We start from the raw sequence: 13,372 nt of genomic DNA, 5'->3' as shown, positions 1-13,372 counted from the left end.
GAATTTCTCTTTTTACTGGTACATGAACAGGTAGAGAGAGGTCAGTGTTTTCTAAATTTTGAGTTTCAGATTCACAGACTAAAATCCAAACCCTAAGTGTCACAACTATAGTATGTGTCAAGATCGTCTGACCTTGTACATTGCAAATTTAGTCAGCCAGAAATGGGAGAAAGAACTTTCATTTCTAGCGTTAATGACAAGCAAATAAAATTTTCCTTTTATTACTACGGACTTCATATCTCCCACACCTTTTCATATGACCTCTGAGAATGGGAGAGGACCTTTTATTTATTTATTTATTTTTGGCTGTGTTGGTCTTTCTTGCTGTGCTGGCTTTTCCCTACTCCTGGTGGGCAGGGGCTCTTCTCTAGTTGCAGTGTGTGGGCTTCTTATGGCAGTGACTTCACTTGTTGCTGAGCACAGGCTCAGGGCCCACAGGCTTCAGCAGTTGTGACATGTGAGCTCAATAGTTGTGGCTCCCAGGCTCCAGAGCACAGACTCAATAGTTGCGGCACATGGGCTTAGTTGCCTGTGGCATGTGGGGTCTTCCTGGATCAGTTGATGGAACCCACATCTCCTGCATTGGCAGGTGGATGCTTTACCACTGAGCCACCAGGGAAGGCCTGGGAGAGCCTCTTAATGAAAGCACTATTTATTTTCTTTTGACACAGTCCTATTTGGGTAACAGATATGCAGTAGCTTTGGTTTCCTTATTATCTGAAGTTGTTTCCATAATTGGGCTTCCCAGGTGGTTCAGTGGTAAAGGATCTGCCTCCCAATGCAGGAGAAATAGGTTTGACCCTGGGTCAGGGAGATCCCCTGGAGAAGGCAGTGGCAGCCCACTCCAGTATTCTTGCCTGGGAAATCCCATGGACAGAGGAGCCTGGAGGGCTGCAGTCCATGGGGTCATGAAAGAGTTGGACACAATTTAGCGACTTAACAATAGCAACAGTTTTTGTAATTACTGGATTTAGCTACTCATTCAGCGGTTACAGAGTACCTGTTACAGCACTTATTCCAGGCCATCCCTCTGAACAGGGATGGAGATACAGGAGGCAAATAACAAAGACGTAATTCTTCCTCTTGTGAAACTCATCACACGATAATTGATATTTAATCAAATAAGTGGTTGGTCGTCATGATACCTAATTTATACTTTTAAATACATAATCCACTGCCATTCTTATACTTAAGAATCGTACCTTGTATAAGATGAACCAAAAATTATTAATTTGTGAAAAAGTTACTCCCAAAGAGTAGAATAATATGACGGTTGCTTTCAGTGGGAATCAAAACATGTTCTTTTGCTTTCTTTTTTAAAAAGTATTTATTTATTTGACTGTATTGGGTCTTAGTTGCAGCATGTGGATTCTCATTTGCAGCGTGTAGGTTCTAGTTCCCAGACCAGGGATCGAACCTGGGCCCCCTGCATTGGGATCGTGGACACTTAGCTACTGGGCCACCAGGGAAGTCCCTTTTCCTTTCTTTTTAAGGGCTATCAGTGTGTAATCCAATGTTGCGACACTTGAATGCTATAAGATATTAAAGACCAGGCCATATGAATATTACTATCTGCTTTAAGCAAAGTCCTGTTTCCAACCTATTGAACCAATTTGAAGTATTTAAATATGTGTACTCTATCTTCAAATAGATTATACTTTCCTTTATTCCAAATCGTATTTTCACATCTCCGTGTTTGGGTCTATGTCAAGTCTGCCTTTCTCTTTCTATCTGTCCATCTTCTGTGAAATCTACGGGGCCCAACTCAAGTTCTAGTCTTGTTGTAAAGTTTCTCTGATGCTTTTAGTACATAGTACAGTAAGAACTGCAGTGGAGCACATTTCCAAATGCTGTTTTGTTTTTTAATTATTTCATGACTTTTTAAAAACCCAGCCAATTTGAAGTCTTTTGTGGGAAGAGATGTTTTTTCCCTCTGAGGTTTTAAAATTTTGTATTTGTATAACATTGTGCAGTTTACGAAGAGGTCAATGCATATTTCGTTCATAACTAAGAGGAGTAGCTTGATATAACCAACCTTATAATTATGCTCTTCCGGCATGCTACAGGGCGAAGGAACAAAGCAAGTACACAGGTGAAGATTGGGATGAATGTTTAATAATAACACTTATTATTAGTAGCAGGAATTCTTAATGGAAGAGATTTATCTTTTTTCCCAGTGCAGTGAAAACCCAGGGTTTCAGAGAAAAGGGATATAAATTCATTGTTTTGCTTTGCTAAATTAAAGGAGTCTGCCAAAGCCAGAGTTTCTAGGAAACCAATCTAGTTTTTAAATCATTTGTGGGTGTGCTTAGTGTCTCAGTCGTGTCTGACTCTTTGCGACCTCTGCAGCCTGCCAGGCTCCTCTGTCCATGGGGATTCCCCCATGGAGTGGGTTGCCATGCCTTCCTCCAGGGGATCTTCCCAACCCAGGGACTGAACCCAGGTCTCCTGCATTGCTGGTGGATTCTTTTCTGTCTGAACCATATTTATGTATAATTTTTTATGCTTTAATAAAAACGTGCTATCTCATGATGAGATATTTCTTTAATTATCTGGCTTCAGTATGGGAATATACCAAATGTTAAATGTTCCAGCCCTTTTGCTTCATTACTGATCGATATTATCAATAGCATGTACCCATAGTGGAAATTGCCAAAAAGAAAGCTGCCAGGGCACAAACCTGGACTCAGCTGCCCTGAGCATACCTTTCAGTACTCCCCAACTCTGCCAGATATAACAAATTTGAAATTAATTCAACAAGCTATATAGAAAATTCAAGTGGAGCTATTTGAAACAAAACACTAGGCCAAAACATAGTTTTGTTTACATAGCTGATTTGTGAATATTGGAAGACAATTTAAAGATATTTATTATTTGTGTTTTCTTTATTTTTCCATTTTTACTTTCTTCAACAATAAAATATGTTAATAAGAAGGAAGATGAAATGTTTTACTGGATTTTTAGAAATATAAACCACTTATTCTCATCAAGTAATTAAAATATCTTATTTAAGGAGATATTTTAATGATTTCAGGCAGTAAAAATACTGGGTCTGTACTAGTTATAAATATGTGATATATATGCTAAATAATGTACATTGTCTTCAGAGTCTGCATACGCCCTGTCTGCAAACCTTGGAGCAGGCTTCCAGCTTGCAATTATTTTACAGCATCTTAATTAGTATGATCTGTTGAAAACCCTAGTCTCAGTTAATATTTATACAGATGTCTATGCTTAGCAGCCGCCCAGTTATAAACAAGTGTAAATGAACCTTTGGTAAACCGTATGTAATGTGGTCATTCATTTTGCATGCACTCAAACTATTTTGCAGCATCACTACCTGCATTATTTATATCTCTCTCCTATGCCTTGCTGATGTGAAATGAGCTCAGAGTCAACTGTTTACAGGCTAAATCTCTTAATATATGCTCTTATAATGGGATGAAATAAGACTGACAAGGTATTACTAGGCAATAATTGGTGATAAGCTTTGATGATGGCATTTTTTGGAAGAGCATTTTTAATGCTGATCTTACTATGTGCATCATTTGTGGCATTGATTCAGTTCTGAGGATAAACTTGTTTCCAAGAAAAATGCACATATGGGGACCAGAGAGAAAGTCTCTGTACCCAAACGAATGTTTCTGCTTAGCAGTCCGTATCAACCTGAGGCTCTGCCATAGCTGAACCACTTCAGTGAGGTTACGGATAGCCAGCAGCTGCTCTGGTTCTGGGTCTAGAATTTTTTTCTTGGTCATCAGACCTTGATCTTGGTTCTGCATTTAACAGAATCATTGTAAAACTACACAGTGTCTTTTGGTTAGAAATTTGTTCTCATTCTCTGCTGAAATAAATTCTGTTATGTGTGTTTGTGTGTACACGGGTATCTACATGTACATAGCTTCATTCATTTTGAAATCTGAAACTGTTAGTGCTCACCTCAGTATGAAAGGCTGTGTGTATGTGTGTTTGCTAGTGGCAATACGTTTTTTTAGAAATAACCTGCTCTGGTTCAGTTGAATGCATTTCTTTGCTTTTTGTAGGGACTTTTTCCCCTTCTCCTCTCTCAGTGGGCTCTTTTACCACATCACAGAAATTTGGAAAAGTAGAAATGAAGCAAAGGTGTAGAGGAGACAAGGGCAGTATCAGCAGTGGCTATTAGCAATAAAATACTGAAAAACACCTGTTCAGAGTATTTTGCATGTAATTATAATTTGATGTAGAAGTTACACAATGCAGTAGCTATAGACCCTTAACAGGAAATGCTTTCCAGCGTTGTGTTTGTGTGTCTGTGTGTGCACTTGTCGTCTGGGGGTCATTTGTTAACATTTGAATTAGTATTTTACATTTTCCCTTAAAGTCATATCCAACTATGGAAATTTGAATAGTGCCTTTTTTTCTCCCTCTGTCCATTCTGTGGTCTTTTATTCTGGCTTTTAAATACAAAAAAACTGTCATAGAATGTGTCATCCTTGCATCTTAGAATCTGAGATTTCTGAATTTGTATGATTATGTAATAGTATACAAACTGTGAAAGGAATAATTTACTACATATATTTTATCTCTATATTTATGGTGGGACAAAAGTAGACTGTTCTATAGACTGTTCCTCCCCTGCCACCAAGATACAGGGAAGAAAAGACCTTAGAAAACTCTAGAAATTATTGTACAGTGTCTATGAACTTTTGAAAACGAACTCAATGGCTTATATTTCTTGGTATTTTTTTAGCACAAAGCATAGTGCCTTGCTCAAAAATAGTCTTTGTAGTATGAATAAATATATGATTGGATAGAGAGATGAATGAATTATGCCTCTGAATCTTAGGAAAAGGGAATCTTACAGCTCAGGAACAAATGGGATGGTAGTAGTTTTCTTAGGGCCAACTACTTTAGTAAATGCAGTGGTCATTCATTTTGCGCACTCATGTCCTAGATTAATATTTCTAATTAGTGGTGGTTCTTTGGTGTCTACTGAGTGAATTCCTATTTTAGCTTTTCTTGCCCTTATTGTGTAAGAAATGTCTCCAATGACACTCAGTTGCTCTTTGCCTAGAATTTGAGTGCAGAAACAAATTATACGCTTAAAGTGGATTAGAATATTTCACATACATTGGACGGGGATGAATACCCTGTTAGGAGCAGACGGCTGTAATTAGAATGTGCTCCTATGGCAGGGAATTTGATTAGAGATGAGAAAGTTATAAATTCTTCATGGGAAGAAATTATCTGATAAAATTAAAAATTACCTCTGTTTCATGGATATTCTTTCTACTTCTTACCCACAAAGTTGCTAGTGCTAAACTGTGTGATACAAAGGTACCTTAATAATAAAATGAAATTGGCTAACAGAAAATAAATTTAAAATATAAAAATCTTAGATCCAAAAGTAAAGACAACGGTTAAAGATAGTGCTCAGAAGCAGCGATTTCTTCTGCAGTTGCTTTACATATAATCTTTTTATGGCACACACACATATATAAGAAAAGCACCTATTTTTTTAAAGTTCTTTTAAAAATTATGTGGTTAGGAACAACATATAACAGGAGCAGTACTGGGGGTTACTGAAAAACCTGGTGATGGGAAGTTATTTAAATATATTTTTGCATATAAGAGAAAAACACACCATACCTACAAAAGACCAAGAGCTGTATTCCCTTTTAAAGTTGTATATTCTCTCCATGCTAGTTCCTTTATGCTTCTGATCCTTTGCCAGATTCAGCTGTAGTTTGCTTTCCAGCCAAGTTGAGCTTTCATATATACTGAAGAATTCAAGAGTTAGAAAAACTGTCCAGAATTTTCATATCATGTCTTCCCATGCAATTGAAGGGATTATAGGTAGTGAAAGTGTCTCTATTACTTAAATAGATGCCTCGGACATTTAAAGCAGATCGGAAAATCCTTTAAGAACATTGATACTTCAAGAATTTGGAGGAAAGAAAAAAAGAGACTAAAACTTACAGTTTCTCTTTGGAACTGAAGAATCCAACTTTTCATAAAGGACTATAGAGAATTTGACACCTTTTAGAAGCCAATAAGTAATGAATATTATAAACATTCAGTATGATTAAAGACTCCATAGACATTATAAGATATTATAAGGAAAAATACCTGTCAACCTTTAGTTTTAAATTGTAGAATCCTGACTCTTAATTGCTAATCCAGTGGTGGAAATAGAATAGAGACATGAGGTACTGGGGGGAGGTATTCACTGAAGTCTGTGCCAGGCAACTGCTGTCTTTATTACCTGGCATACTGTTAGCTGCTACCCCCTGACCACCTACTGTCCAAGTGACACCGATTTCCTTCTCTTCCCTTTTATTTTCCTATTGCTCTTTATTAGAAAATTAGCTCTAGGACAGTGGTTCTCAATGGGGTAGTTCCTCCCATCCCAGGGGATTTTGGTGAATGTCTGGAGACATTTTTGGCTTTCGGACAGTATGGGTGTTTGTGTGAGTGCTGCTGGCATCTAGTGGTAGAGGCCCAAGATTCTTCTCAACATTCTGCAGTGTACACAACAGCCCCCAAAGGCAGTTATCTCTCTGACCCATGATGTCAGTAGTACTGATGGTTGGAAAAATCTTCTCTAGGCAGAAAAAGCAAAGAATCATAATCCTATCACTTTGTGGAAATTCTGTCTCCTGCCAGGAGCATTTTTATGTTTGTTACATGTTGAGTTCCTCCTGAAGTAGACACTAAGATGGAAATGAGCCAACAGGGTAATTTTTAGGCAATAATTTAGGGATTAGCACCCTTGGAAGGATACCTTCCTTCTTTTCTTACCCAGAAAGCATGATTGGGCAGAAAAAGTTGAGCTGAAATGAAGTTCCAATGAGGGCATCAACCAAATCCACCAAGAACTAGGAAGTTGGGGTGACTGTCGGGGGCTCCAGGTGCTGAGCAGGCCAGTCCTCGGTACCCACCCTGCCGTTTAGTCATGAGGCGTGGGCTTTCCTGGGTGGAGCCACGGTTTGAGTGAAGCAGCGTTCTTTGAAACATTCCCCAGCGGAGACTTGACAGCCGAGGGCCATCTTTGCAACAGCACTTCCAGCCACTGGGGAAATAGGGTCTTCCTGAAATGGGAATTCAGGTAGGGAATCCTGGAGTCTGCTGATTTTCTACAAAGCTCGATAGTGAAGCTTGCAGCCTGTACTGCTCTAGAGAGAGAAGATCCTATGTGTAGTTAAGAGCCTGAATCTAAGGTTCAGTGTTTTGATCTTTTGAGATAGTCAAGGTATTTCAAATGCCATTATACTTTTAAGTAATGTGATCATATGCAAAGAGCAACACTTGTTTTGAAGAATATAGGTATGTCAAAATTAAACTGATAGTTAAGCAGGATAGAAAGACACAAAGCAAAGAAAATGAAAAATTATTTTCTACCCTATGTAAAACTGTGGTAGATATTTTGAAGAAAAAGTTTTGCAGTTTATTTCCAATATTATTAATTAGTAAGTACTAATGTCACCATATTTTAAACTTAAGTCACTAATTAAATCACATAAGATGTCAAAGATACCAACTCTGCTTTCTGGAAGCAAATATTATCTATTTATAATAAAACTTTAGCTATTAATATATTGCTAATATAAACACTAAACATATGTTGGGAAAGACTTCATTAACAAGGGAAATATATAAAATAATACAATAAGACAATACAGTACAATTCAGTTAAATATTTTTTGAAAAGCTAAAATGCTCAGGGTAACAGTAAATATATCTCAATGAGTAAGAAAGATACTGTTTTTGGTAGAGGAATATTCATAACCCAGCAGCATCATAAAAGGGATGCTTAAAAAATAATAAATATGATACACCAAGGGCTTCCTTGGTGGCCCAGATGCTAAACAATCTGCCTGCAATGCAGGAGACCTTAGTTCAGTCCCTGGGTTGGGAAGATCCTCTGGAGAGGGATATGGCTCCCCACTCCAGTATTCCTGCCTGGAGAATTCCATGGACAGAAGAATCTGGCAGGCTGTAATCTGTGGAGTCACAAAGAATTGGAAATGACTGAGCAACTAACACACACATGATACACCCCAGAAGCAATATGAGTCATGCTGCTGAATTAAGGTGATCAGAGAGAATGCAAGTATAGACAGGATTTTGACATATAAAAATGAATGATGTATGAGGTTATCTCAGGCGGAAGAAAAAGCATAAGCATTTTATTTAAACAAAGATATGTATTTTGGAGAATAATATTGGCTTTATAGAGAGTTGTCATCTTTTTCACTTGACCTATCTATTTAATAAAAGGAAAACTCCAGAATAGATAGTTAGACAGTTTTAAATATCTACGGTAAAAAGGCAGTATTTCTCTGGGTTAAAAACCTTTTTTCTTCATCTTTGTAAGGCAGTACTTCAATGAGTATTTAAATATTTTTGATTAGATATGGAACATCCACTGGGGAAGAATTCATGAGAGGTTAACTTTTTGTTAGCAAGTATATACCTATCAGAACTAGGCTCAGACATTTTCAGGATGAACAGATCAGAATAGGTTATAGTCAAAAACCCAGGAAGATACCAAAAGGATCAGGAGAATTGCAGATGTTACAGTATTGGAATGAGACTTGGGATTGGTTATTCAGGAAATCAGTACAAAGAGATATGTTCCAAAGTCAGTTATGTTTCAGTGAAAAAAACTAAAGGAGAGAGATGTGTTCTAAACATTCGTCTGAAAAGCAGTTATCAGTTTACGAGGTAAATATAGATGTGGTACAAAGATTATTGGCTGAAGATACAGACCAAGTTTAAATCCCAGAGTAGCAATCTGACCTGCTGTTGAAGCCGGTAGATGAAGATACAGCAGCAGGAAGTCAGTAACTGTATACAAGGAGTGTTCATATTGAGAATTCTGTCCTTTACGAATCAACAAGTAGAAACTTTGGTCGGTAGGGATGAAGGAAGTATGTATAGGAAATAAAGGGCCAACTTAGCAGGAAAGTATTCAGATATACAGAAGAAGCTTAGAACATAATGCTCAAGGAACCAAGCTATCTAGCAAAAGAGAAACAAACAAAAACCAAGAGGGGGCTGGAGAGAGAGAAAGTGGGAGAATAAAGTGGTTTACCAGCAGAATGAAGTTCCAGGCATCTCATCTGATTTCAGCCTGAAACAGCAGATAGTGAATGAGTGATCTAGAAAAGCATTGTGGCAGGTAGGCTCTGAGAGGCTCCAGTCTCTTCCTTCTGTTGTTCATGGCTTGCTGTGATCCTCTTCTCCTAAATGTGGGTGGGAACACATGACTTGTTTCTAACCATAAAATGCAGCAATAGTGGTCAAATATCACTCCATGAGATTTTGACTTCATTCATGCTGTTATACTCTCTCTCTGGCTCTCTCCTTTGCTGGCCCTGATAAAGTAAGCTGCCTTATGAAGAGACCCATGTGGCAAGAAACCAAGAGTCAGCAAGAACTGCAGGTTCTCAGTTTGACAGCCTCCAAGGAACTGAATCCTTCCAATACCTTTGCACACTTGGAAATGGTAGAGCTTGAGATGAGATGCCAACCCTGGTGGGCAGTGCAATTGCAGCCTTGTAAAAATTGCTGAAGCAGAGGACACAGCTAACTGGAGTCCAGATTCCTTACCATAGAAACAGAGGAATAAATATGGATGTTGTTTTGAGGCTAAGTCATAGTAATGCATTCAGTTCAGTTCAGTCACTCAGTTGTGTCCAACTCTTTGCCACCCTATGAACTGCAGCACACCAGGCCTCCCTGTCCATCACCAGCTCCCGGACCTTGCTCAAACTCATGTCCATTGAATCGGTGGTGCCATCCATGCATCCCATCCTCTGTCATCATCATCCCCTTCTCCTCCTGCCTTCAATCTTTCCCAGCATCAGGAGGATCTTTTCCAATGAGTCAGTTCTTCACATCAGGTGGCCACAAGAATTTCAGCATCAGTCCTTCCAGTGAATATTCAGGACTGATTTCCTTTTGGATTGACTAGTTTGATCTTGCAGTCCAAGGGACTCTCAAGAGTCTTTTTCAACACCACAGTTCAAAAGCATCAGTTCTTTGGTGCTCAACTTTCTTTATGGTCCAACTCTCATTTCCATACATGACCACAGGAAAAACCATAGCTTTGACTAGATGGAACTTTGTTGGCAAAGTAATGTCTTTGCTTTTTAATAGGCTGTCTAGGTTTGTCGTAGCTTTTCTTCCAAGGTGCAAGTGTCCTTTAATTTCATGGCTGCAGTCACCATCTACACTGATTTTGGAGCCCAAGAAAATAGAGTTTGTCACTGTTTCCATTGTTTCCCCATCTGTTTGCCATGAAGCGATGGCACTGGATGCCATGATCTTCATTTTTTGATTGTTGAGTTTTAAGCCAGCTTTTTCACTGTCCTCTTTCACTTTCATCAATAGGCTCTATAGTTCTTCCTCTTCACTTTCTGCTATAAGGGTGTTGTCATCCGCATATCTGAGATTATTGATATTTCTGCCGGCAAGCTTGATTCTGCTACTGCTGCTAAGTCGCTTCAGTCGTGTCCGACTCTTAGCGACCCCATGGACTGCAGCCCACCAGGTTCCTCCATCCATGGGATTCTCCAGGCGATTCTAGCTTGTGCTTTATCCAGCCCGGCACTTTGCATGATGTACTCTGCATATAAGTTAAATAAGCAGGGTGGCAATATACAGCCTTGATGTACTCCTTTCCCTATTTGGAACCAGTCCATTTTTCCATGTCCGGTTCTAACTGTTGCTTCCTGACCTGTATACAGGATTTTCAAGAGGCAGGTCAGGTGGTCTGGTATTCCCATCTCTTTCAGAATTTTCCACAGTTTATTGTGATCAACACAGTCAGAGGCTTTGGCATAGTCAATAAAGCAGAAATAGATGTTTTTCTGGAACTCTTGCTTTTTCCATGATCCAGTAGATATTGGCAATTTGATCTCTGGTTCCTCTGCCTTTTTAAAATTCAGCTTGAACATCTGGAAGTTCATGGTTCATGTACTGATGAAGGCTTGCTTAGAGAATTTTGAGCATTGCTTTGCTAGCATGTGAGCTGAGTGCAATTGTGCAGTTGTGTGAGCATTCTTTGGCATTGCCTTTCTTTGAGAGTGGAATGAAAACTGACCTTTTCTAGTTCTGTGACCACTGCTGAGTTTTCCAAATTTGCTGGAATATTGAGCGCAGCACTTTCACAGCATCATCTTTTAGGATTTGGAATAACTCAGCTGGAATTCCATCACCTCCACTAGAGCTTTGTTCGTAGTGATGCTTCCTAAGGCCCACTTGACTTCGAATTCCAGGATGTCCTGGTGTGATATCTGGGTCATAAAGATTTTTTTTTTTTTTTTTGTATAGTTCTTCTGTGTATTCTTGCCACCTCTTCTTAATATCTTCTGTTTCTGTTAGGTCCATACCATTTCTGTCCTTTATTATTCCCATCTTTCCATGAAATATTCCCTTGGTATCTCTGATTTTCTTGAGATCACTAGTCTTTCCCATTCTGTTGTTTCCTCTGTTTCATTGCATTGATCACTGAGGAAGGCTTTCTTATTTCTCCTTGCGATTCTTTGGAACTCTGCATTCAAATGGGTATATCTTTCTTTTTCTCCTTTGCTTTTCGCTTCTCTTCTTTTCTCAGCTATTGTAAGACCTCCTCAGACAACCATTTTGCCTTTTTGCATTTCTTTTTCTTGTGGATGGTCTTGATCACCACCTCCTGTACAATATAACGAACCTCTGTCCATAGTTCTTTAGACACTGTCTTTCAGATCTGAACCCTTGAATCTATTTATCACTTCCCTTTGGCTTTTCTATGTTAGGCAGCAGTGGATAACTGACAGACACTGAGTTGGTGATGAGGCTTAGTGATGTTGTGTTGAATGGCTTCAGAAGCAAACAGGGCCTTGAGGACAAGGTCATCTCTACACAGGATCAGTCCCTGTCAGCAGTACAGGGCCAGTGCAGGACAGTCTTCTACAGCCTCCGCTCCTTTTCTTGCAGGAGTGATGCCATTTTGCTGTATGGACTTTGTGGTTGCAGGCTGTAAACCCGTGAATGGGCAACGCACAAAGATCTGCCTCTCTTTAAACAAGTACCCTGTCCAGTTTCACTGCTGTTGTGTAAAACAGAGTTTGGGTAAAATCCAGTTTTGCAGAATCCAGTTTTAATAACTGAAAGACAAAGAGAATTTCAGTGATGTTCAAAAATATGTTCAGTGTTCTTAGTGAATTTAAAAATAAGCTTTTTGTGTGATGTTTTCAAGTCCTCAAATTCTTGAATCCAGTTTTCTTTTTCCTCCTGTAATCTTTAATGGAATCAACGATTTTTCATTTAGACCCTTAAAAGGGCAATGTGAAAAATCTTGATCCCCAAAGGATATTATATTCTAACAGCTTACTGGAGTGAAAGAAAATGCACTTTTCTTTCCTGTGAAACAACACTATATATTAGGAAATGAGCAGAAATTACGGGTTTATTTGATACAGGCATGAGTGATCAAATCTGAATTAGGGTTTCTTGTTTTACCACTGATTCATTTTGTAACCTTGGTAAACTTCTCAGCCTTTTTAGTGTGTGTGTGTGTTTTCCATGACACTTTAAGAAACGAAACAGTATATAAATCTGAAAGATTTTTGAAGATCTTTTTAGTATATTATGGTGTGTGTGACTACTTATTTGAGAAAGTTAGATCATAAGTTCTAAGGTGAGAGCAATGACAACCATATATATCATATTAGTTCCTTGTTACAGAACTTTTTTATATTTTTCTGTTTTAGTAACTGGAATTCCCTGGTAGCTCAGCTGGTAAAGAATCCTGCCACAATGCAGAAGACCCTGGTTTGATTCCTGGGTCAGGAAGATCCACTGGAGAAAGGACAAGCTACCAACTCCAGTGTTCTAGGTGTCCTAGATTTAAAGGTAATTTCTTTTGTATAAAATTTAGTCACAGGAGTGGAACATCTCTTGAAAAATAGGTAATTAAATTCATGCAATGTAGAATTGTGAATACTTAGAAATATCTAATATTAATAGATTTTTCTTGTTTTATCTATTTTTATAAAAATCTTTCAGTTGAAAAATTGTGTCCTAATTATTTTAGTATGTTTGTAAATTTTTACTGTATTAGAGCTTGCTTTTGTTTATATCAAGGACACATATTTTATAGAATTGGAACATTTTTACATGGTTAGAGAAGAGGAAAAGGAAAATGAAACTGGAAAACCTAAATTAAAAATTGCTACTAAATCAAATCAGAAGACATTTTTCACATAAACTAAAAGGCCTTTCCTCTGCAAAATAAACAAAATCTGATAAGAAATCTATAGTGACAAATAGCTTCTTTTCAAAGTATAGTACAATTGGCATTCAGTGTTTTTGGAAGTTGGTTGTAAACAACTTTAAGTAAAGC

The 13,372-nt window shown here is 38.2% G+C and overlaps 1 protein-coding gene across 50 annotated transcripts in view; it reads left to right on the top strand.

Moving 5' to 3' along the window:
- LOC147343605 (uncharacterized) overlaps positions 1 to 13,372 on the top strand; it is a 352,125-nt gene that overhangs the window by 115,461 nt on the left and 223,292 nt on the right. For 49 of the 50 annotated variants that reach the window (XR_015156172.1, XR_015156175.1, XR_015156194.1 and 46 more), the window contains one exon: positions 12,741 to 12,882. The gene's annotated coding sequence lies outside the window, so the exon portion shown is untranslated. Of the gene's footprint in view, positions 1 to 12,740; positions 12,883 to 13,372 lie in introns of those variants that run through there. The other variant, XM_086380168.1, reaches the window with a different exon arrangement.

This window comes from Bos grunniens, chromosome 27, assembly GCF_055505025.1.
Source record: "Bos grunniens cultivar Pamir isolate PY7600 chromosome 27, Bosgru_T2T1.0, whole genome shotgun sequence".
NCBI lineage: Eukaryota > Metazoa > Chordata > Mammalia > Artiodactyla > Bovidae > Bos > Bos grunniens.
Note: the sequence above shows the minus strand (reverse complement) of the source record. Positions and strands in the feature narration are given on the sequence as shown.